The sequence below is a fragment of the Corvus kubaryi genome, unplaced genomic scaffold (assembly GCF_017639235.1).
Source record: "Corvus kubaryi isolate FWS band 111438036 unplaced genomic scaffold, C.kubaryi_AGA036_p1.0 37357, whole genome shotgun sequence".
Lineage (NCBI taxonomy): Eukaryota > Metazoa > Chordata > Aves > Passeriformes > Corvidae > Corvus > Corvus kubaryi.
Window position 1 is genome coordinate 16,857,115 of NW_024581117.1, and position 21,488 is coordinate 16,878,602.

Here is a 21,488-nt window from a genome sequence, read left to right on the forward strand (position 1 = left end):
CTTCTAATAGGCTCTCTCAGGTAGAAACAGGCAGATTTAGAGCCAACTAAGATCCCAACTAGCCTCCCAGCTAAGGGAGGTTTTTTCAGATCATTAATACCAAGAGAGCAACTGCAAAGCACCCAGCACTGTTGAAATATTAACCTTTAATTGCAGCATGGCAATTCCCTATAACCTGTGCCCTTCTCCTGCAAGGAGCTCCCAGGAGACAGGGCTGGCCAGGCTTCCCCTGGCCATTGCTGAGGAAGGAGATGAATGGCCAGCCCCAGGGCAGCATAATTGATTTCCCTCATTATCTGGAACAGGAAAGTGGGATGGAAGGATGGCAGCATTCCTGGGTGTGGGGTTTGTCTTGTTCCAGCTCAATGTGAGTAGTATGTGACAGGAGGCAGGAGGAGGCATCACATTTTTGACAAGGGTTATGTGTTGCACCACAGCTGACAGCCAGGTAGAATGAGCTCTTCCTTCCAGAACAAATTATTTTTTATTGTTGTTCCTCCTCCAGTGAGCTCTTCCCTTTCCACATATGAAGCCAGGTGAAATTAAAGCTCAAACAGCTGATGCCACCCAGGTGTGGTAGAGGAAAAGGACTTCTTCATGATGAAACCTCCAACCATCCTGAGTTAATGCTTGCACAGCCTGACCCAAATGAAAAAGTTCCCAAAAAAGTTTCTTTCTAACTCACAAAGCTCAGTTTAGCTCTTGAGATCGATCCTTATTTTTCATTTCCACATTGTTATCACTCCCAACTCAATGCTCATAACGTTGAAATCAAATCTTATGGTGAGGCTGCAAAGGGGATGAGTAAGAAATCACTAAAAACTTTGCCACTTCCCATGGAAAATTCTCCTGCAATCTGTTTTAAAGGCAGGTTAACAATGGTCTGGAGCTTGGTGGTTTAAGGGGAGGTTTTTTGGAACTCGAACAAAAGCACCAACAATGACACTGTGACACCCACAGCGTGATGAATGTGTGAAGAAATCACTGCCACTGGCCATAACGGAAATGAAATATGGGAAATGGTAAAGTGGGGTGGGAAGGAGGAGGAGAGAGCACTGGAGGGTACCAGAGGCACTGTAGTGGGGGAGCCCCTGGCTCAGTGGGCATTAATGGATGCAAAGAGGGAAAGACTAGCTGGATTTTTCATTGCTCCCTCCAAAGCAGCTGTATCTCTCACTCCAAAGGAAAATAAACAAGATCTCATCTAAACACATCACTCCAACACCCTGAGCTGCTGCCGAGCCCTCTGCTGACATCCCAGGATCTGGAAGGGAGGGGTGTTAGTTCTCAGGAAAAACTCCATGCTGGCAATTTTTTGTCCTGGCTCAGCCCCTTGCTCTGAGATGGGAAGAGGGCATCTGCCTGTGTGTAAATAGGTCAGCACCGGCTTGTGGGGCTGCTGCAGACACAGATGCATTTTTCTTGCATCCTTAAGCAAGCTGGAAAATGTCACTTCCTCGCTTAGCAATCACTAAACATTGTGCTGCCCTCAGTGCCCACCTGCTTTGCATCTGCAGTTCTGGGAATAAGATGGAAGACTAAGAACAGGTTTCTCTTTTTTCATACATTTTGTTTGATTTTGGTTTCTTTTTTTTTAAAGGCACACAGAGTGATTTAGAGCCCAAAACTGGGGCAAATGCCCCAACCCACTTCTCATCCCTGTTCTCACCTGGGCCTCTGCAGCATCCTTCACCTCCCTTTTTATTTTAACTGTGTAAGGGAAACCCCTAAACCAGCAATTTTTCATTTGAAGCTGAATCTCAAGCAAAGCCCACAGAGTAGAGAAATGCCTGCAGAAGGGTAAGAAGCTGTTGCACATCCCAAGGGCAAAGTCCTGACTAAGGAAATGGAGGGAGCTGCCAGTATGTATCTGCATGCAGAAGCAGTTGCACACATGCCAGAGGGGCTACTTTCCCTTAGTCCTGGCTCCTCCATCCTTGGGGAGGAACATCTGGAACAGGAGTTAAGCCCTCAGGTGTTTGCTGCTGAGTCCTGTGCTAGTTAAAACGAGGATTTGGGGAGCAGGCTCACAGTAGTGTTTGAAACAAGCACGGATGTGGCAAATCCTTCCTGACCAGTGTGTGAAGGCAAAGGGGAGAAAGATGCAATGGATGAGTCCAAGAGAAGGAAAGGAGCAGGGACACTGAACAAAGCTGAAGCTTTCCAGGAAGGTAGAAGGCAGCTGAAAATGCTTCAAAAAGGACTGTGCTTTCTATTTCCTAGCAACAGATGCCAGAAAAAAAAAAAAAAAAACAAAAACCACAGGAGATGGTCAGAAGATAGTCTTGGTTGGGGAAATGGGGGTTTTGCCAAGTCTCACCCCAATGGACCCTCATCCCTCCTCTCTTATGAACACCACACCGGTGCCCTCATCCCAGGCTATTTTTGCCCCCAGTGGCCAGGATAAGAGATTTGGGTGTTTTCAGCCGAACTCAGAGTACCTCTTGTTCTCTCTCCCCAGCTTAACTTGGGGCAATAAGGCCACAATAGCTGTGCAAGGGAAACCAAACATCTTGGTAGCTAAAAGGGGAACCCCAATATTATAGGTAGGATGATGCTTGGCTGAGAGTGAGCTCTCTAGGGTCTTCTGCTGCTCAGCATTTCAGGCTCCATCTGCTTCCCTGGAAGTGTATCCATCTGCAAACAGGGCAATATTCACAGACCCCAAAGCATCTGGCACCAGTATGCTTTAACCCATTAGGAAATGGCTGGAGGACACCACATTCAGGGCTTTTAAAGACATTTGGAGGGGGAAAAACCCCCTGTGTCTACAGGAAAATCACCCCTGCTCATCCCTGTATCAATTACAGAAGAGGCATTAAAAGGTTTTAGTAATGATTTCTTGTCAAACAACCTGGATCTTCAAGTCCCAATGTTCTTACTCAAACTCTCCCAGGAGCAAGACATCCCAGCAAAAAGGGACACACCACAGACACATCACAGCAAAGGCAGAGGAAAAATAATACAAAGGAGATATTGGGCAGAGAAAAAAAGATCAGAGACAGAAATCTGCAGGAACAGAGACAGATCACGAGTTTAAAGGAAGATGATTCTTCACTCTACACCTATACAAATTATTTTCTTCCCTCTGCAGCTTCCTCTTCCCCTCTCCCCTGATAATTTGAAGGTTTTGGGAGCTGCAGTAAGTGTGACTGTTTTTCTGTGCAACTCAGCCAAAGATTTAAGTAGGCAGGAGGAAAGCACTCTCCTTTTCCATCAGTGTTCAATAGAGAGAGAGTGGAAAAAAAAGAAACAAATAGAAAAAGAGAAGAAAAATCAGGAAAGAGTCCAAGCTGTGAATTGTTAAAAGAAAAAACAACTAGGAACATAAAAACCAAAGAGATGGAGTGGAAAAATACACTCAGGCAATCCTTCCTGCCTCTAACACTTCTCATGTGCATAAAATCTTAACGCAGAGATTCATCTGCAAAGCTGCTGAGCCAGAGCTGGGCAAACTGGCCCAGGAGGAGCCTTCTCCTCCAGATCTTCTGATAATTCCCAGGAGAGCGCTAGGGGAGGACACTGGCCTTGGGTTTGTTCAGCCCTTGGGTGATAAAGAGGGGGAGCACAGGTCTGCTGCCTGTTATCATAAGGCTGCTCTGTGAATGCTGATTATCAGCCTGGCCCCAGCTTGCTAACCCAGATCTCTAGATCCAAAACCCTTTTCCTGATCCTGCAAAACCCTCATATGGGGGCTGAGACAGGCACTTGTGTTATGAGGGTTTTGTGACACGTCCTGTTGGAAAAGTTCGATGACTGCGGCCGGGGGGAGACATCGCAGACAACCAATATGATCGATAAAAGCAAGCTCCCCTTATCAGCAATCCAGAGGCACTTATATAGTATACCAGCTTGTTAACTCTTAATTGGCTTAAACCTATCAAAGCGCAGTTCTGCTTCTACATCATTAGACTACATTGGCAAGCTTCTACTAGTTATGTTATGATTAAAGAATTCAGAGTTCACCCTCCCTTCTCCTGGTCAGTACATCTTATCTGCACAGCTGCACATCCTCAAAACTCCCTTTTTGTTCTCAGGCTTGTTTCTCACACAGGTGCTTTCTCATGCAGGCAGTTTCTCACACTAACCTCTGCTTGCAGGCCTTTTGCTTGTACAGTTCTTTTATTGATCCTATAATTCTATCAATGACCCATGCCCCTGATCTTCTAATCATTTTGCAACAACGTCCCACTTGCTGGCTTGGTTTTCCTGAGGAAACAGGGAACACACGGTCACAATGTCCATCTCTCCTTCCCTTCACTAATCAGTTCTGAACCTGTCAGTCCATTTTAACTCCATACAAAAAAAAACAAACCAGAAGAAATTCACATTGATACCCACTGGGCACCACAAATGTCATCCTCCCTAGTGAAAGCAGGAAGGGGAAACATTTTACTGATTCAGAGGAATTCCTACCAGGAAAAATCACACAGGAATTCCACACAGAGCACAAGCACCAGCAAAAAGCAGGTTTTTGAATCTTGCAGATCATGGGATGGCTCGTTTTCATTACATCAGGAAAATTCAATGGGGTGGAACAGAAGAAGCTGTTATTGATGCAATCAGAATTCACCCTCAGACACATGACGTTGCAAAACCACATTTTTTCTGTCCTTCCCATGCTCCAATGGCATTCCCAGCTCACAGAAACAGGAATATTGCATGATAAGGGCTTGGCTGATTATTTCTTCTTCTTTCCAAGACCTTCATCTTTCTTTGCCACCAAACATTGCCTGGAGCCCATCCAGAAGTTTCCAGGAGCACAGCATCTTGAGTGTGCATGCCTTGCAGCTTTTCCATTCTTCTTGATGCTATAAAACTGTCTTGTAAAAGCAAAATTAAAGACTTGAGTGCTGGCCACAAAGCCCTTCCCATGGCCATGTTTTCTGTTGTGTGTAACTCCAAGATAGAAGGAGGGGGACAGAAGGGGGGGAAAGAGCTTTATGCATTGAACTTCTTTTTAAATCTATTGAAGGTATTTCATCACTTCCCAACATTTTTCTATAAAACCCAGTCAGCTACATTTACAAATTATAAAATTAGCTTTATGTGCAGGGCCCAGGCTAATGGCACAGCTAAATCTAGGGAGCAGGAAGATTAGATGCCTCTCCCTTGCCCATGGTGGGATTTATTTTGCAGCATCCCTTCCTGGAGTAGAAGAATTTCCCTCCCAAGCCAAAGCTTTCAAAGGTCAAGAGATTTGACCACTAAGTGGAAAGTTTTGGAGAAGCCATGTCTGTGGGGAGCAAATAGAGCTGGATGGCTCAGGGCAACATTTGTGCTCCACAAAGACAAAACATTTTTGAAAAATGAGGGAATGCAGAACTGTAATCCCATGCAAGATAATTCAAACATATGGGATGGATGGAGAGGGGTGCAATACTGAGGATATTCAGGGAAAAGGGACAGTTTTCATTAATCTCAATGTTTCAAACAGGTACAAGCCTGCTGCTGGATTTTGTGTACTTGGTATCCTGCCACACTGTTCAAGGAAACCTTGGGCAGTACCAACCTATTTGCCAGTGGTCTCCCATTCCTTGGCTACAGCCCAGGGCAATACCCAGCACCTCTGAAGAGTGCTAAAAACCCATTACAGAGACAGGACAGGCATCAGCATGAAATCAGCACAGCACAGCTGCCAGGAAGAAAGGGGTGAGACACTTCAGCTTCCTCTGCCAAGCTCACATTCCCTCTCCAGACTCCCCAGGGTGCAGAAAGAAGCTTGATGTTGCTTTCCTGGTCCACAGGGATGCTGCCAGCCCTGAGAGGAGGTATTCCAGACCTGAGAGGAGGGATCTTATGGCAGAGCAAGATCACCTCCTGATGCTTTTGGCCACTTGCAAATCCTCACAGTGCCAGGGATCAACATTGCAGGGCAGGAGCAAAAATATTTCACCAGTTCCCTCATGCTGGAAGAGGAAACAAAAGCTAATCAGCTGCAAGCACAGGGGGCATGTAGGGAACAAGCTTCTTCAAGCTTTACTTCTCTGCTCACTTTTAAAAAAATAATTTCCCTCTGTAGAGTATTAATCACCACAAGTCAGCCTTAGGAAGAGTTATCCTTGGAGGTACACAGGGATTGCAAGGACACTGTGTTAGAGCAAAATTATTTTCTTTTATAACCTTTATAGAAACAAGAGATAAGTACATTACAACAGCTTGCTCACACACAGCAGCAGCGACTGATTGATTCCTGCACCCTCCCATTTGCAATGCTGCTCAGGATGCCAAAGGGAGAGCCTCACAAAACAGCACTGAACCATGCTGGGATGGCTTTGGAAGTGGGTTTTGCCTTTCAGGGAACCAGGTCTCCCATCCCACTGGGCAGTGACACTCAAGGGCTCAGGACCAGAGGCCACCCAGGGCTGCTCATGACACTGCGTGGTGGCACAAGGCAAAGTGGCTGGAGCAGCAGCATCCTCAGAGCCTCCCACTACTGCTGGTGGGCTTTCCTCTCCAGCGGGCACTGACCACCAGCAGGAAGCCTTCTGAGCTCCCTCAGACACAAGTTTTCCAATGGCTCACATCATGAGGAGCCTGCAAGAAACTGAGAGGCCTCCCCTAACAACCTGACCTGCAGTTCAAAGGGATGCTCATCCCTTGAGCCAAGAAGTGAACAACATCTCTGCATTGCTCTCTTTCTCTTCTCCCTACCCTCTGACGAAGAGCTGAAGTTCTGCAGGTGTTATTTATTTCCCTAGCCCCTGGCATTGTGGCCATGCCCAGAAGTCAAGGACACAGGGGCAGCTATTGAACTCTGGGGAGGCATTGCAATTTTCCAGCAGATTCACCTCCCCCCTCTGCCAGTCTGGGATCCCTTTTTTGAAAAAAATCAGAGGTGCATGGGGAAAACAAAGTTACCTCCAGTCTCTGCTGCAATGAGCCAAACCTCAAAGTGAAAGTGTTCTACATCCCTCATTTCCATTTGTCCCTGCACTTGTATCTTGCACCCTCTGGAACGCTCTCCCATTTCCGCAGAGCTCCGTGGGTGACATCCTGATCTACAGACACAGAAGTGAGTCTTTGTTTACAAGATAAGAGCCACAAAATGCAAATAAAAAGCCCCAAATAGCTCAAGACCAAACAGGGTCCATATCTACCCTTTCAAAGGCATCCAGGCTGCAAAACACCACAAGCAATGGCTTTGTTTGGAGCATTAAGTATGATGCTAAAAACATCTCCCATGCAAAAACAACATGCATATAAGTTTGTTTATGCTAGAACTTTAATCTCTAAAATAACAGCTCTTCAGAGCTTGTTTTAGGCCTAAAAATTAATGCCAAGTAATGATTCAAGGTGTATTGGGTTGGCACGGCCAGGTTTTGGTAATAGGGGGCTGTAGGAGTGGCTTCTGTGAAGCTGCCAGAAGCTTCTCCTGGGTCGAACAGAGCTGGTGCAGCCCATGGTGAGGCAGATTGTCCCCTGCAGCCCATGGAAGTCCATCGTGGAGCAAGAGGATGCCTGAAGGAGGCCATGATCCCAAGGGACGCCTGTGCTGGAGCCCCAGTGAGAGAGGAGCCCACTGCAGTGAAGAACTGCAGCCTGTGGGAAGGACTCAGTTTGGAATGTTTCATGGAGGATGGCCTCCCGTGGGAGGGACCCCCACCTGGAGCAGGGAAAGTATGAGGAGGAAGAAGTGGCAGAGACAAGGTGTGATAAACTGACCACAACCCCATTCCTCATCCCCTGCACGGCTGGACAGGAGGTGGGAGAAAATTCAGGAGTGAAAATAAGCCTGAGTAGAAGGGAGGGTTAAGGTTTTTAAGATTTGGACTTATTTCTCATTACCCTGCTCCAGTTTGATTGGCAATAAATGAAATTCAATTCCCCAAGCTGACACCTTTTAACCCATGATAGTAATTCCTGAGTGATCCTTCCCTGTCTTGATCTTGAGCCTTTCATTAAATTTTCTCTCCCGTGTCCAGCCGAGGAGAGGAGTGAAGGAGCAGCTTTGTTGGGCACATGGCATCCAGCCAGGGTTATCGCACCAGACAAGGTCTGAAGAGGCTGGGAATGATTCCCTAAAGCAGCAGGGAATCATTGCAGAGAGTGCAGCCCTGATTTCATTAAAGCCTTAAACATATTCCAAGCCACACAATCCATCCACCCATCAATAGGATGAAAAGACTGCAAGTTCCCTTAAACTCACCCAGCCACATAATGAATCTCCTGGTTGGGAAAGCAAGGAAAAATGAAGTCCTCTCTCACTTCATTCTTCCATTTCCACACAAGCCTGAGCCATCTTACTGCTCCTGGGACATGCCTAACAGGAACTATTCCTGTGCAGTGAGGCGAGAGGAGGCTCCAAGCAAGAGCACAGCAAAATCCAGGTTGCTGGGCCCCCACTGTAGAGCTCAGGCCACGTGTCACTGCCCTCCAGATGCTCTTCCTCCAGCAGCATCCAGTTTTTCGGTGTCCCTTGCCATGTCCAAAAGGATCCAAGATATCTTCAGGCTATACCTGAAGGCTATACCTATGCTGCAGGAGTTATTTTAGGCATAGGAGGACAGCCTGGGGGCTGCTCAGATGTCGCTCTCCTTCCTGTTTCTCCTGGATTGGACCGGTGGTTTATTCTCCATTTATTCTCATTGGAGCAGTAAAAATCCAAGTCACACTTCATGGAGACATCCTACATCCCTGAGGATGGACACAGCTCCCAGCGACTGTGCAGGAACCTGAGAGCAGAGGGATGGAGGCCTGAGACAGGAGAATTCTCCCAGCTGGACCTCACCCATAGCTCTTCAGGTACATCCCTGGCTCAGGGGAAGCAGCCTGACCCACCTGGAAGGGGAGAGCCAAAGGGATTTAAGTCCAGGCTCATGGTTAGGCATGCAAGGAACATTTTCCCAAACCAGACCAAATGAAAAAAGCAAATATTTGCCAGAATGAAAGTGTCAAATGCTTGGCAGTTCTCCCTCTGCTTTGTTGCTTTTGTTCATGGGGGGCTTCAACCAGTTAATAACCATGTGATCCATGGATTTACTTCCTTTTGGTTGGGGAGGTAGGATTATCCTAACCCAGCTCAAGACAAACATGCTTATTTTTTCCTAAACAAAATTCAAAGCAAGGAGAAAAGGAGGGGAGGGGGAGAAGATTCATTGGGGAAGGTCCAAAGATTATTTTTTTTAAGTTAGCATTAGTTTCATTTTGGCTCCAAACATCACTTCATAAAGAAGAAGTCAAGTCATCTAATATCAAAAATGCACAAACAAGTGGTTTGATTTTTTTTCAAATTGCTAGTTTCTGTTGTCATTTTTTTGTTGAGTTCAACACAAATAATTTGAGCTGACCTGAAATGCTATTTTTCAACAAATGTATGCTTTAAAAGAAAAAAAAAAGAGAAAAAAGGAAAGAGAGAAAGTCTCATTCTTTAGCCTGTGTGTGTGCTACACCACTAGTTTTTAGTCGTTGGCTTTCTGCTAGAGATTATCACACCGAAAAAATGGATGAATAAATTATTCTTCTCACAGGTGCATCAGAAGGGCTGACAGAAAGAAGAAGAAAATTAGATGGTGTATCAGAAAAAAGAAAAATATAAAGTGTGGATAGATGGGAACCACTGGAAACACTTATAAAAACTGAGCACCAGCATCAACACTTGGATGCTTGCGTCACTAAAGTCCTCTTTGCACTTAGGTTTCCCACATCATAGCTTTGCGTATGTGCTCCCTGTGATCCAAAAAATACAAACTAAGGAGGCTCATTTTATCTGTGAGAGCTTGGAGTGAGCTCAAGAACAAGCACTCTTAGCTTGGAGCTGGTGTTTGAGTTCCCTCCCGCCCGAGAGCAGCGGCTCCAAGGCCTGGGGGATGGCTGCTCCATTTCCTCATTAAATAATTCTGACTCATGAACACATCAGAAAACTTGCATTGTTCCCTTTGGCAGTTTACCTCCAGAAAGGCAAAGTTTGTCAAAGAAATCCTTTTGTACAAATCATTCACGCAGCATTAGCCATGTTTGTCCCTTCCCCTCCAAGACAGCTCCAGGAATTTGTGTTATTTTCATTGCCTTCCCCTGCACCCTTCTCCATCCTGACCAAGTGAACTTGCAACTTTATCTCATCTTCCTGCAGCGTTGGATCAAGACAGAGCTGCTTCTTTTGGCCAAGAGGAATGGCTTTAGATAGAATTTTCATCCTTTATTTTATTTTATAGACAACCTAAATGTCCCCGATACCTCAGGCCAGGCTGGCTTTTGGCCTTCAGAGGGGTCTGACCAATAAGGAATAACAAGCACAAGGACATGACTGGAAAGTCAAACATTACTGATATTATATGTATATAAATGTATTATGTGTATATATATTTATATGTATATATATTTATATACATACACCTCCGTTGCTTTTATTTATATAGCTCTGACTATTTCTCTTTCCCTCCTGATTTTTTTAACCAGCCAAACTACAGACCTCCCTCATTCCCACATGCAAAAATATTATAGAAGTGCTGCTAAAAGTAATCCTAAAGTTGCTCAAGCTTGCACATTTCTGGGCCCATGACCACACATCTTCTTGGGTCACAGCCTGGGGTGAGAAAACAGTTTTTCAGGAATTTTTCCAGGCAAGAGAGGAATGCCCTAAACATCTAATATTTCCCTGTCTCCCTTCAAACCCCAGCATACTTCTGGCAGATCTGTACATTTACATCCGACTGCTTAGCAGGGAGCTCTTCCTGAGCCATCTCCATCATATATTTTCTTCTGACATAAATATGAATTGAGGTTATGGCCCAGTATGATCTTCCCAGGAAAAAGTGGAGATTACATCAATGTGACCCATTAAAGCAATATTAAATACCCACTGATGGTTCATTATTACAAGTTACTTTCCTTCCTGATGTAGAATTTATTCAATATATTGGAGGGGCAAAAACATCTCCAGGAAGGCATTGACTGTGCTCTGCATTAATAAAAAGGGACAGTGCAAGGGATGGGCTTGACAAGTTGGAAGAGGAGTTTCCATTTACACAACCCCACTGGATGAATCAAAACCCTCCTCCTGTAAGGCATGGAGGCCAAAAGGAAAACTTTAATTAGGTTGTAGCCAGGTGTCAGGCTCTTCTCCCAGGAAAAAAAGGGACAGGATGAGAGGAAATGGCTTCAAGATGCACCAGGGGAGGTTTACAGTAGATATTAGGAACCACTTGTTCACTGAAAGGGTGGTCAGGCATTGGAACAGGCTGTCCAGGGAATTGTTGGAATCAACATCCTTTGAAGTGTTTAAAAAATGTATAGATGTGGAGCTTGGGGACACAGTTTAGTGGTGGCCTTGGCACTGCTGGGTTAATGGTTGGATTCCATGATCTTAGAAGTCTTTTCCAAACCAAAGGATTCTGTGATTATATGAAACAGTAAATTGAGCTGCCAGTTGGGTTTAGATGCAGAAAAGGGGATGAGGGGCTCCCCAAATCACCACCACTTGCTCCCTTCCCATCTCCTGTGCAGAAAGTAGTGACAGGAAGCAACTGCAAAGCTCTTTCACCCAGGGAACACAGGACTTCATAAAATCCCCTCTTCTTCTGTTTTACTCTTTGTCTCTGCAACCTGGATCGGAATTTACAAACATTTTGCAGTGAGTCAAGTCTAGAAGTTTGGTTGTTTTCTTTGCACCTATACGATTCAATTTAAAAAAATACTTTTGAAGGAAGAGTTTGTGCTACGGAAGTAAAAACCTCTCAAACCCAAGGCTGAGAAAATCATAAAATTATAGTAACACAGAACCATTTAGGTTGGAAAAGGCCTCCAAGATCATCAACTTTTGATCAATCACCACCTTACAACCAGACCAGAGCATCAAGTGCCACATCCAGTGGATGGCACAAGTGCCACAATTCCAGGGATGCTGATTCCACCACCTCCCTGGGCAGCCTTTTCCAATGCCTGATAACCCTTTCTGTGAAGAAATTCTTCCTGATATCCAACCTGAACCTGTCCTGGTGCAGCTTGAGGCTGTTTCCTCTCATCCTGTCCAGAGAACGCAAGCACTTTCTAGCTTTTCCCCCTTGCAGACACCCAAAGCTGCCCCAAAGGGCCAGGAGCATCCTGGGGATACCTCTGTCCTGACTCCTTGAGAGGAGCTCAGACAGTTTGTGAGCTGAAGCTGCAAGGAAAGATGTGGCACACCTTTCATTCTGGTCATTCATAGTATTGACAAAACATAAAATATTAACACCAGAGACTACAGAGTTCTCTTGAAAGAGATGGATTCAGGTCCTTTCCCACATGGAACAGGTCAGGGATAAGGTTCTCAGCATCAGGCAGAGGTTTTTGTCCCAGGGAGTGAGGATTGCCTTTCTCTCTCCTCTCACCCTGGGCTCCTGCTTGCAGTACCTGCCCTCAGCTCTACAGGCTCCCAGAACATCTTGGGTTGGAAGGGCCTTGGGATGTCTTCTCCTCTCACTGGCCCAAAGCAGGTGGTCCTTACCTCCCTTAAAAAGCCACTCCCTGCTGTCACACTCCTTATCCCCACCCATCACCCACCGTGAAACTGGGGACACCTGCCCAGGGGAAAGAGTGTAGGGAGTAAACACCAAATTGAAGCCTACCTTTTTTTCCCCAAAAAGTTTCCAGTTGCATCCGCTTCTTTATTTGCTCCAATTTTCTGTCTTCTTCATGCACCTAATTAATGAGTCAATTCATTAATATTTTTGCAGCAGAATTCTATTCTCATCTATAAAGCAGCCGTGCCAAATTTTTGCCTTAATTTTAAACAATACCTTTTATTTAAAACTTTCTGCAGAGAAAACAGTGAAGACTTCTCTGTCTCTTCACAAGACAATTATTCAGAATGTTATCAGCAAATCTTCAAGGAGGATTTCTCCCAACATAGTTCACCCACCTGTAGATGCACTCAGGACTACAATCAATACAAGTTAATTAAGCTGTAGCCCACTCCAATTAAAATTACAGGATCTGAAGGACAGACATTTGTTTTTGTCAGTAAATTAATTTAAGCATTCATTAACTTTATTTTTTAAATTATATATCACTTTAATGATAAGTAATTCCTCTCATTACAGAGGAAACATATGGAAAGGAAAGATAAGATGGGAGAGACTTGGACCCAGGGAGGAATATGTTCCCCAGCGCTTCCTTCTCCTTCGGCACATCAGCAACCCCATTTATGTCAGCAAACTGGGCTCTTTTGAAAATCTGGCTAGCAAATGCAGTGCTAAAATAAGAGCAGAGATTCTTTGAGTATCTCACCTCCTTCTCTGCTGGGAACATGAAAGCTTGGCTGTGAAATCTCAGGGTTTTAGAATAGCTGAAACTTTGTACAGGCTACCAAAATAAACACTTTTCAACAGAAATCAAAATATTACCATGTCAACAGGTTTTTTAATTTATGTAGAAAAGGGCAGGTTGTTTTACAGCTTAACCCTTCCTGCACATTATCCCAGGCAGAAAAGGGTGATTTATAAGGTGATGTTTGTGCAGTGTCCTGCACTCTGAGTTAAACCTTCCCTGGCTTATTATGGCAGCTAATTAAATATGGAGCAGGCCAGCAATATTTGGTGCCTTCTTTACCCAGCAGGTGCTGCACGGCAAATGAACTGGGTTGCTCCAAAGAAGGGTTTAAACCCTCAACACCTGAGGGACTGTCCCAGAGCTCACCTATCAGTTCCCATCACACTCTCACCGTGAGTTTTCCCTGCTTCGCCACAGTGCAAAACTAAGCAAACAGCCCGAAGTCTTTTCCTGCTGTATGAAGCAGAATTCAGGAGTCTCTGACATTCCAAAGTGCTCTGAGATCACAAGCTCTTCACCCCACCAAGCACATCCACAGCACTTCCCAGAGCCGGGGTGCTGCATAAATAGCAGCACTGCATTCCGAGCCTCCTCCACACAGACCCTGCCTGGGACCTGTCAAATGACAGAAATCAAAATAGATTAACTGAATAAATGATACACCCCAGACTGCCTTTACTCCTCAAGCATTGTGCTGGACTGGTAAGGACTGATCAGCTTCACAGCTGATGGCGGCAAACAAATAGCAAAACAAAATTATTCAGGGGTGTAGCGGGTTCAGTTTGAAAACTGGGCAAAAACACCATTTTAGTGTAGTGGTTTGGTCCAAAATACTCATTACTATTTACCTTCTGTGAGATAAGAATTAGGAGAAAGCAAAGCAGGCACAAAACTTGAAAGAATATAAAGAAGTTTATTAACAGACCTAAAAGAAGGGAAAAAAGCAAAATCATACCACACCTTCAGAACTCTTCTAATCCCCCCACCTTTCCTCCTTCTCTCACTGACAATGTAAAAAGACAACCCTTGAGATGTTCAGTCTGTTTATCACTTCCATAATAAATCCTTGTTCAGTTCACTTAGGTGTAGGTATCTTGGGGGGTTCGGTCTGGACCGGGCGTAGACGGACGGTGATGAGAGATCTCTATAGGCAGATCTTGGAACATGCGGTTTATTGCAAAGGGCGTGGGTATAGGGGCACTGCTTAGAGCTGCAGCTGGCAGCTCTGAGCAGGCCCAAGAGAGCAAGAGAGTAAGCAAGTAAGTAAGGAGAGAGAGAGAGAGAGAGAGTGTAAGAGTGTGCGAAGAGTAAGAGAGGAATGGACTGGTGAAGTCCTGGTTACAATACAATAAATCATCTTCTGTACTGAATATTCTAATTGTCACTAACCAATCTAATACAAGATACAAATCCTATAGCATTTACATACAGCCTATAAGAGTTCTTATATTACCATAGAGTGTTACATCTTAACTTCTAAAAACTACTCTTTGGACCCCTTCTGCTGAGCTAGTAGGGTCTGCTCTGACCCTTGGACCTGCCTGCAAGCAGAGGGTATTGTTCAATCAAGAGGGGATTACCTTCAGTCGGCCATACCATTGTTTTCCAGTTGTTCAGTAACTAAGACTTGGTATTTCAAAAGTGGCTTTCATTTCGATGTTGCCTGTAGTTTTCATATTCCCAAAATCTTTTGTCAGGCAATCATATTTATAAGGCTTTCCTGTTTCATCTTCCCCAACACTTAGGGAGAGGAGTCTCTCTTGCTCATGCTATGGAGATATCTCCACAAGAAATTCTCTCATGGGTTCAGTATCGCAAGACAGCCACCCAGGTTGGTTTTCTGCTCGCATGTGAGAGTCCCTTCCCCTGACTTACAGCTTTTCCCACAACTGCTTCCGAGGGTCCAATCTTGAGCTACTGGGGTACCATTTTAAGGTTGAGCCGTTCAGAAATAAAAGTTCTCTTCACCCGTCTCTGGGAGCATTTCATCTCTAAGAATAGAGGCCCTTCCCTTTTCCTGGGAGACAAGGGTCCTCATCATCTTCATCTCTAGGACTATCTCTGGGAGTGCCTCTAGGAACAGGGTCTTCTCCTTCCGATTGGAGCAAGAGTCCTCATTGCTTCCTTCTCTCCCTGTTCAAATTTCTCTTCAAATCACAGCTGCTTCAGCATTTGCTTATTCCAGCACAGGTGCTTTTGCTTACAAGTACAGTTTGAACGCTCAGGTACTCTGATATACCATAGTCCATCACCACCATAGCTTTACAACAGAATTTCAGCTTTAAGCATCTCCTCTTTCTCCTCCCTCAGGACTTCAGCTCTTCTTTCTTTACTTAATGTCTGCAGCACTTACAGCACTAAAAGGGTTAATCTCACCTGGGCCTTGCAGCTGGAATTTCGCTTATCGGTGTTGGTCACATGATCTTTGCCAGACAGCAGGGCAGCTTCAGCTGAATCTTGGCCACATTTTGGGGGGGTGTGGCTGGGCCGCGCCATCTGCACAGAGCAGGAGTGGGGGGGGCCATGGGTGGAACAGGGCCCATCGGCTCCAGGATGGTTGGTGTCCCGGCCCGAGCTGGTTTCAGCCTGGACCCAGCAGGGCCCACTGGGCCCTCTACGGGCCCAGCCCAGTTACCTGTCCCCCGGCGGGAAGCAAGAGAGCACTTCCCGGGGTTTGTCCATTCTTAAATGTGGACCACAGAGGCGGTCAAAATTCTAAGTGGCTTAAAAAATTGTCAATATTCAAACTAGCCAGTTGATAGGTTCTGTTAGGTCATAGAGGAAGCTGTAAGCACCCCTTTGCAGGAAAATCCGGAGCTATGCTTGCTAACTCATGACAAGGGGATAGACTGACAAGAAAAAGGAGTGAGAAAAGTACCAGGTCTCAACCTCTTGGGAGCTTTAGACCTGCAGTGCAATTACAGACTCTTCTGACCGTATTTCTTCCTTTGAAACAACTGCTTATTCCTCTTCCCAGACTGTTTTGCAGTTATCATCGCAAGCCATTCCTGCTAGATTCTTAGGACACCACATCTGCTACAAACTCCTGGGAGACAAGGAGACAGAGCCTCTCTCTGAGGCCCACTGCACAAGCACCGTTCGTAGACACCTCTTTCCTGCCTTTAATCCAAGAGCCAAAATAGGAAAGAGTCAGTGGCCCAGCCAGGACTTCCAGAGGTAACCCAGGACCCCTAACTGCCAGACAAGTAACAACAACTAGTACCCACATTAAGCAGAGCTGAGCATCCCGGCCTTCTCTGAGCCAAAATTCCCTTTTTCCAGTTCCTCTGCCTCTTGACATCGCCTGTCTCTCACTTTGTCACCCCCTCCACCCCACAAGGCCAAAATTAACTGTATTCCCTTCTCAAGATCCACACCCTTCCCTCCCCCATGGAAAGCCATCCCTAGCAGGGTGGCTCTGCTGAAGGCAAAGGGGTTCCTCCTGCAAAGAGAAGCCCTGCTGCCTCAGTTTCTCTGTGTCAGTATAAAAGCAAACAGGGGATAACCCAGTGTTTTGGGCAGGCTGAGAGTTGGAGCTGCAGCTTGGAGGAACACACAGGACTTATACAATGCAGAAGGCTCCATCAAAAGGGAAATGGGGCAGTGAAAGAGAGACTATGCAAAACATTACTTCACTGGTAATCTGTTTACTTAACTACTGCAACGATAGAAAAAAAAAAAAAAGCTTTCTCCCCATTTATCCATTAGCTCCTCTTCCATCCAGCTCTGCTGCTGAATTCCCATATTTATGACATCAGTGCATGTTGCTATAGAGATAATTAATTAATGCAACATAATCAAGTCAGCAATTTTACTACTTTACAGGTTAACACAGGACTGGAAATAGAGTGGGGAGAACACCAAAGCTTAGTTCAGAAAAGCAGGGTTTTTAATGGTCCTTTAAGCACTGAGAGTTGGGTCTGAAAGTCATTTCCACAGTACATGAAATGTGCCACATTTGGCATAATCACTGTCATTAGAAGCCCAAAGAAAAATTAGAAAAACAGCAATAAAGAGGAATGAAAGTTCTGACAAAAAAAAGGTGGAGAGAAGAGTTCTCTGAGCACCCAGCAAAACTCTTCATCTCCACCTGGCAAAAATGCCCTGGCTCAACAGGCATCTGGCCAAAGAGGCTGCAAGCTGTGACGTCCTACTGCCTAACCCAAAGTATACCAGGCTTTTTTCCAAGAGCCACCCCAAAAATCACCTTTCCTGGGGTGCCTGTCTTCTCTGGAAGAGTAGCTCCTTCTGGGACCTCTGAGCAAGCTGGTGATGAGAAAGGGGTTGAAACGACCTCTCTGCATCCCAGAAGACTCGACGTCATGCTCAACCAGGAGCTGGTGGCTTTCCCAGCTGCTTATCAGAGACAGGTTTTCCTGCCTGTCACAAGGGGGCCACACAAGGAGGCAGGAGGTGAGACCAGGCACTCTCACCTCTCTCATCCGTAGCTGCCTCCTGACAGTCAAGTTGACATTTACAGCTGACAAGGACATCAGTGCCTTGTCAACATGTCCAGACAAGACAATCTTTGATGGGAGCTATAACTTCATCCAGGAGCTTGCCTTCCTACCAAGAACTAGGCCAAAAAAAGGGATGCTGTGGATAATCGAAGTAGGTGCCACAGTTGCTGCTTTTAACTCCACCCCTTTGTTAATTTAGAAGATTAAAATCAGTCCCCTTTTTCAAGGGAAGCCTTATTTTTTGTCCTGTATTAATTAGAATCATTTAATATAGTTTTCAGTTCAGGGTCTCTGCCTTCTGAGGTTAGAAAGACGAAAGCAGCACAGATGAAAATAGGTCACTTAACCCTCAGGACACTCCCCTTCCTCAGCAAAAGTTGCTCCACACACAGTAGAGCAAAGGAGAAAAAGCTTTAAGAGAGACACATGCAGAATAATTGAGCCAAAGTCTGTGTTTGGGGGACAAGAGTGACATCATCAAGCCATGTTTGTTTTCCATAACCATGAAGTTTTTTCAGGTTGTGGTATTTCCATGGCAAATTTCACTGCCAAGCCCTAACTGAAGATAGCTACACTTCTCAGAGAACTGCCCAGTGAAGAAACAACCAAGCAAATTATTATTTTAAAAATTTAAAATATAATTTAGTAGGAAAATCAGCAGGCCAGAATAATGCTGCCCAATTTATCAGCCGTCTCCACAATACACAAAAGTAGAGGGACTTTTCACAAGGGCATGGAGTGATAGAACAAGGAGGAAATGGCCTTAAACTGAAGGAGGAAAGGTTTACATGGGATATTGGGAAAAAATTCTTCCTTCTGAGTGTGGTGAGGCCTTGGCACAGGGTGCCCAGAGAAGCTGTCGTTGCCCTATCTCTGGAAGTGTTCAAGGCCAGGTTGGATGGGGCTTGGAACAAGCTGGTCTAGTGGAAGGTGTCCCTGCCCATGGCAGGGGGTGGGACTGGATGAACTTTAATGTCCTTTCTGACCCAAATCACTCCATTTGTCCACATACTATTTCAATTAAAGCATGGGAAAATGCACAGTTCTTATGTTGCATTCATGTACAACACAGTTGAAGAAAATTAGGACAAAAAAATCACCCAAGTATTAAACACATTATGATCTGTTTGGAGACTTCAGCATCAGCTCCCAATTCTCTCCAGGCTCAGCTACTTTCAATAGGGTAAATTGCACAGAATCACTAAAATCCAGAGCTTATTGCACACCATCTGCAGGCAGAGAGAGTCCTCTATTCCCAAGCCAGAGCTGTTTTCCTAGCAGCCTGCTGCTGTGACCTGTTGCAAGATTTCTCCATGTCTGCCTGCAGCAGAGTCCTGGAGGAGAATAATCCACCTTAAGGAGTCAGTTCAGCTGCAGAGGGAGAGTGGCAGAAACCTGTAGGACAATTTTCCTGTGACAGTTTGGAAGCCAAAATCCAAGCCACCAGAATATTTGCTGGATCCACACAAAACCCAGAGGAAAAACCCACTCTTGCAGCCACCAGCTGCTGCAAAGGTTCATAACTGGAATAAAGAGAGAACACATCCTCCCTAAAGCCAGACGACAGCCCAACCCAGATAGAGGCAAGAAATCATCTCTGGTGAGAGCAACAATGAGCAATTTAGCTTGATTATATCCTTGCAGATCTCCCTATTTATAATGTTTTGCATTATTTTGAATGCAAACTGGTGGGGTTTTTTTCCCTGTGCATCAGCTCTCATGACCAAAAGTTGTCATTAGCTCCTGATTAAAGGAGATTTTAGATAAGGAGTGGGAACAAACCCAAAAAAGTGCTGCTGCATCCCTGTCCTGTTGTATCAGACTGACTGCTACAAATGTCAGTTTTATTTACTGTTTGGAGTCCACTAAGCTTTTTTTTTCTTGGAGTAGAGGTAAAATTGGGAATACTGGATCAGATGGGAGAAAAGAACAACAGAGGAGAGGTAAATAAATAAACAACCATGGGACCCATGTGCCCAGGAGGGTCCAGGTAGGTCATACTTGCAACATACATTCAAGTTTGCCCACAGATTTGCAGCATTAATTAAATAAGCTTCGCTAGTGAGAGCCTGACCTTTTCTATCTTCCCCGCAGCAGAAATCAAGCTCCAACAGGGACCAAAAAGAGGGTTAGAAATAGCAAAGGTAATAAAGTCAGGCATCAGAAGCACAGGAGGCTGAAAGGAAAAGACAGGCAGGTGAAAGGACAACCCAGGAAAACCTGAAGTATTGCAAGTCATCCTCTATCGCCAAAATACCACGAGACAACCTATCGCACTAAAATATTGGCAGTGGAGGACGAGGCCAGGTGAGTCCTGGAGCTCCATTTCCATGCTGAGAAGAGGAGCTGGCTCTGCTTCAGACATGGACCTGCTCCTTTTGGCACACATTTGCAGTGCAATTTTCAGCAGAAGAGAATTCCCCTCTAGCAAGGTGCAGTCAGACACCAGACAAGATTACTTTGAATTTTCCAGACTCAATGGCATCCAGACCACAGGAAACATCACTGATTATTCCAAGTGGCGGGTTCCTAGCCCCAGTGACAGCCAAGCCTCAGCCTTGAGGGGGTGTCTGTACTCACAGCCACAGATTCCTCTGGCGCATGGAGAACCCAACGCTGAGCTGGGTGACCCCATCAGCACAGGGCACTGCCTGGGTTACATTTTGGTTATTTATTGGTTTTATATTCATCTTAAATGCTGTGTCCAGTTGTGGGACCCTCACAAGAAAGATATTGAGGGGCCAGAGCATGTCCAGAGAAGGGAACAGAGCTGGGGAAGGGTCTGGAGCACAGAGTGGCTAAGGGAGCTGGGAAAGGGGCTCAGCCTGGAGAAAAGGAAGCTCAGGGAGGACCTTCTGGCTCTGCACAACTCCCTGACAGGAGGGGGCAGCCAGGGGGGTCAGGTTCTTCTCCCAGGGAACAGGGACAGGATGAGAGGAAACAGCCTCAAGGTACACCAGAGGAGGTTCAGGCTGGACATCAGGAAGAATTTTCTCATGGAAAGGGGTGTCAAGCTTTGGAATTGACTGCCCAGGGAGGTGGTGGAGTCCCCATCCCTGGAAGTGTCCAGGAATAACTGGATGTGGCACTCAGTTATCTGGTCGACAAGGTGGGGATGGGGCAGAGGTTGGACTCACTGATCTTGGGGGGCTTTTCCAACCTAAATGATTCTGGGATTATACCCCTGATTAATTAGCCAGGCTGAGCTCCACTGGGAAACAACACAGCAGGACCTGAGCATGGGATTCACTGCTGTCTCGGTTTTGAAAGACAGGTGTTCTGCTAAGGAAGGCAGAAGCCCCCCCTTGAAGTGGCAGATATAACCCCTTTTCCCTCTAAGTTATTATATTTTGAAATCAAGGGCCTTTAGGCGAAGATGTGGAAAATAGGAATAACAGTTCTTTACTATATATATATATATATACGTATATATATATATATGTATATAACCAGTCAAACAAAACAACAACTATGGCAGTAACAGCACACACAAACCCAGTGCCAGCCTTCTCGGCTGTCAGGCCCTTTCCCCTTGGGTGCAGTTCCGCTCGCAGCCGGCAGGGGCGCTGGCGGCTCCCGGTGAGCGGGGCAGGTGCGATGGTTCCCCCGCGGCTGCAGGGGGCGCTCCGGAGCGAGCTCGGGACACACGCGGCACCGGTGCCCTGGGATCCCGGGAAGGGATGGGACAAAGGCTTCACAAACCCCTGGGCAGCCGATCCCGGACTCTCAGGAACGGCAGGCTGGAGCGGCAGGCTGGAGCGGCAGGCTGGAGCGGCAGGC

General features: G+C 45.8%; 1 long non-coding RNA gene across 1 annotated transcript in view; it reads right to left on the reverse strand.

Annotated features, from left to right (window-relative positions):
• Positions 1 to 12,554: 12,554 nt before the first annotated feature.
• The window catches only part of LOC121667235, an 11,339-nt gene continuing 2,405 nt past the window's right edge, over positions 12,555 to 21,488 (reverse strand). The window contains exons 2-3 of the long non-coding RNA XR_006016973.1: positions 13,640 to 13,863; positions 12,555 to 12,618 (exon numbers count right to left, since the gene is read on the reverse strand). This is a non-coding gene — a long non-coding RNA (uncharacterized LOC121667235). The remainder of the gene's footprint in view (positions 12,619 to 13,639; positions 13,864 to 21,488) is intronic.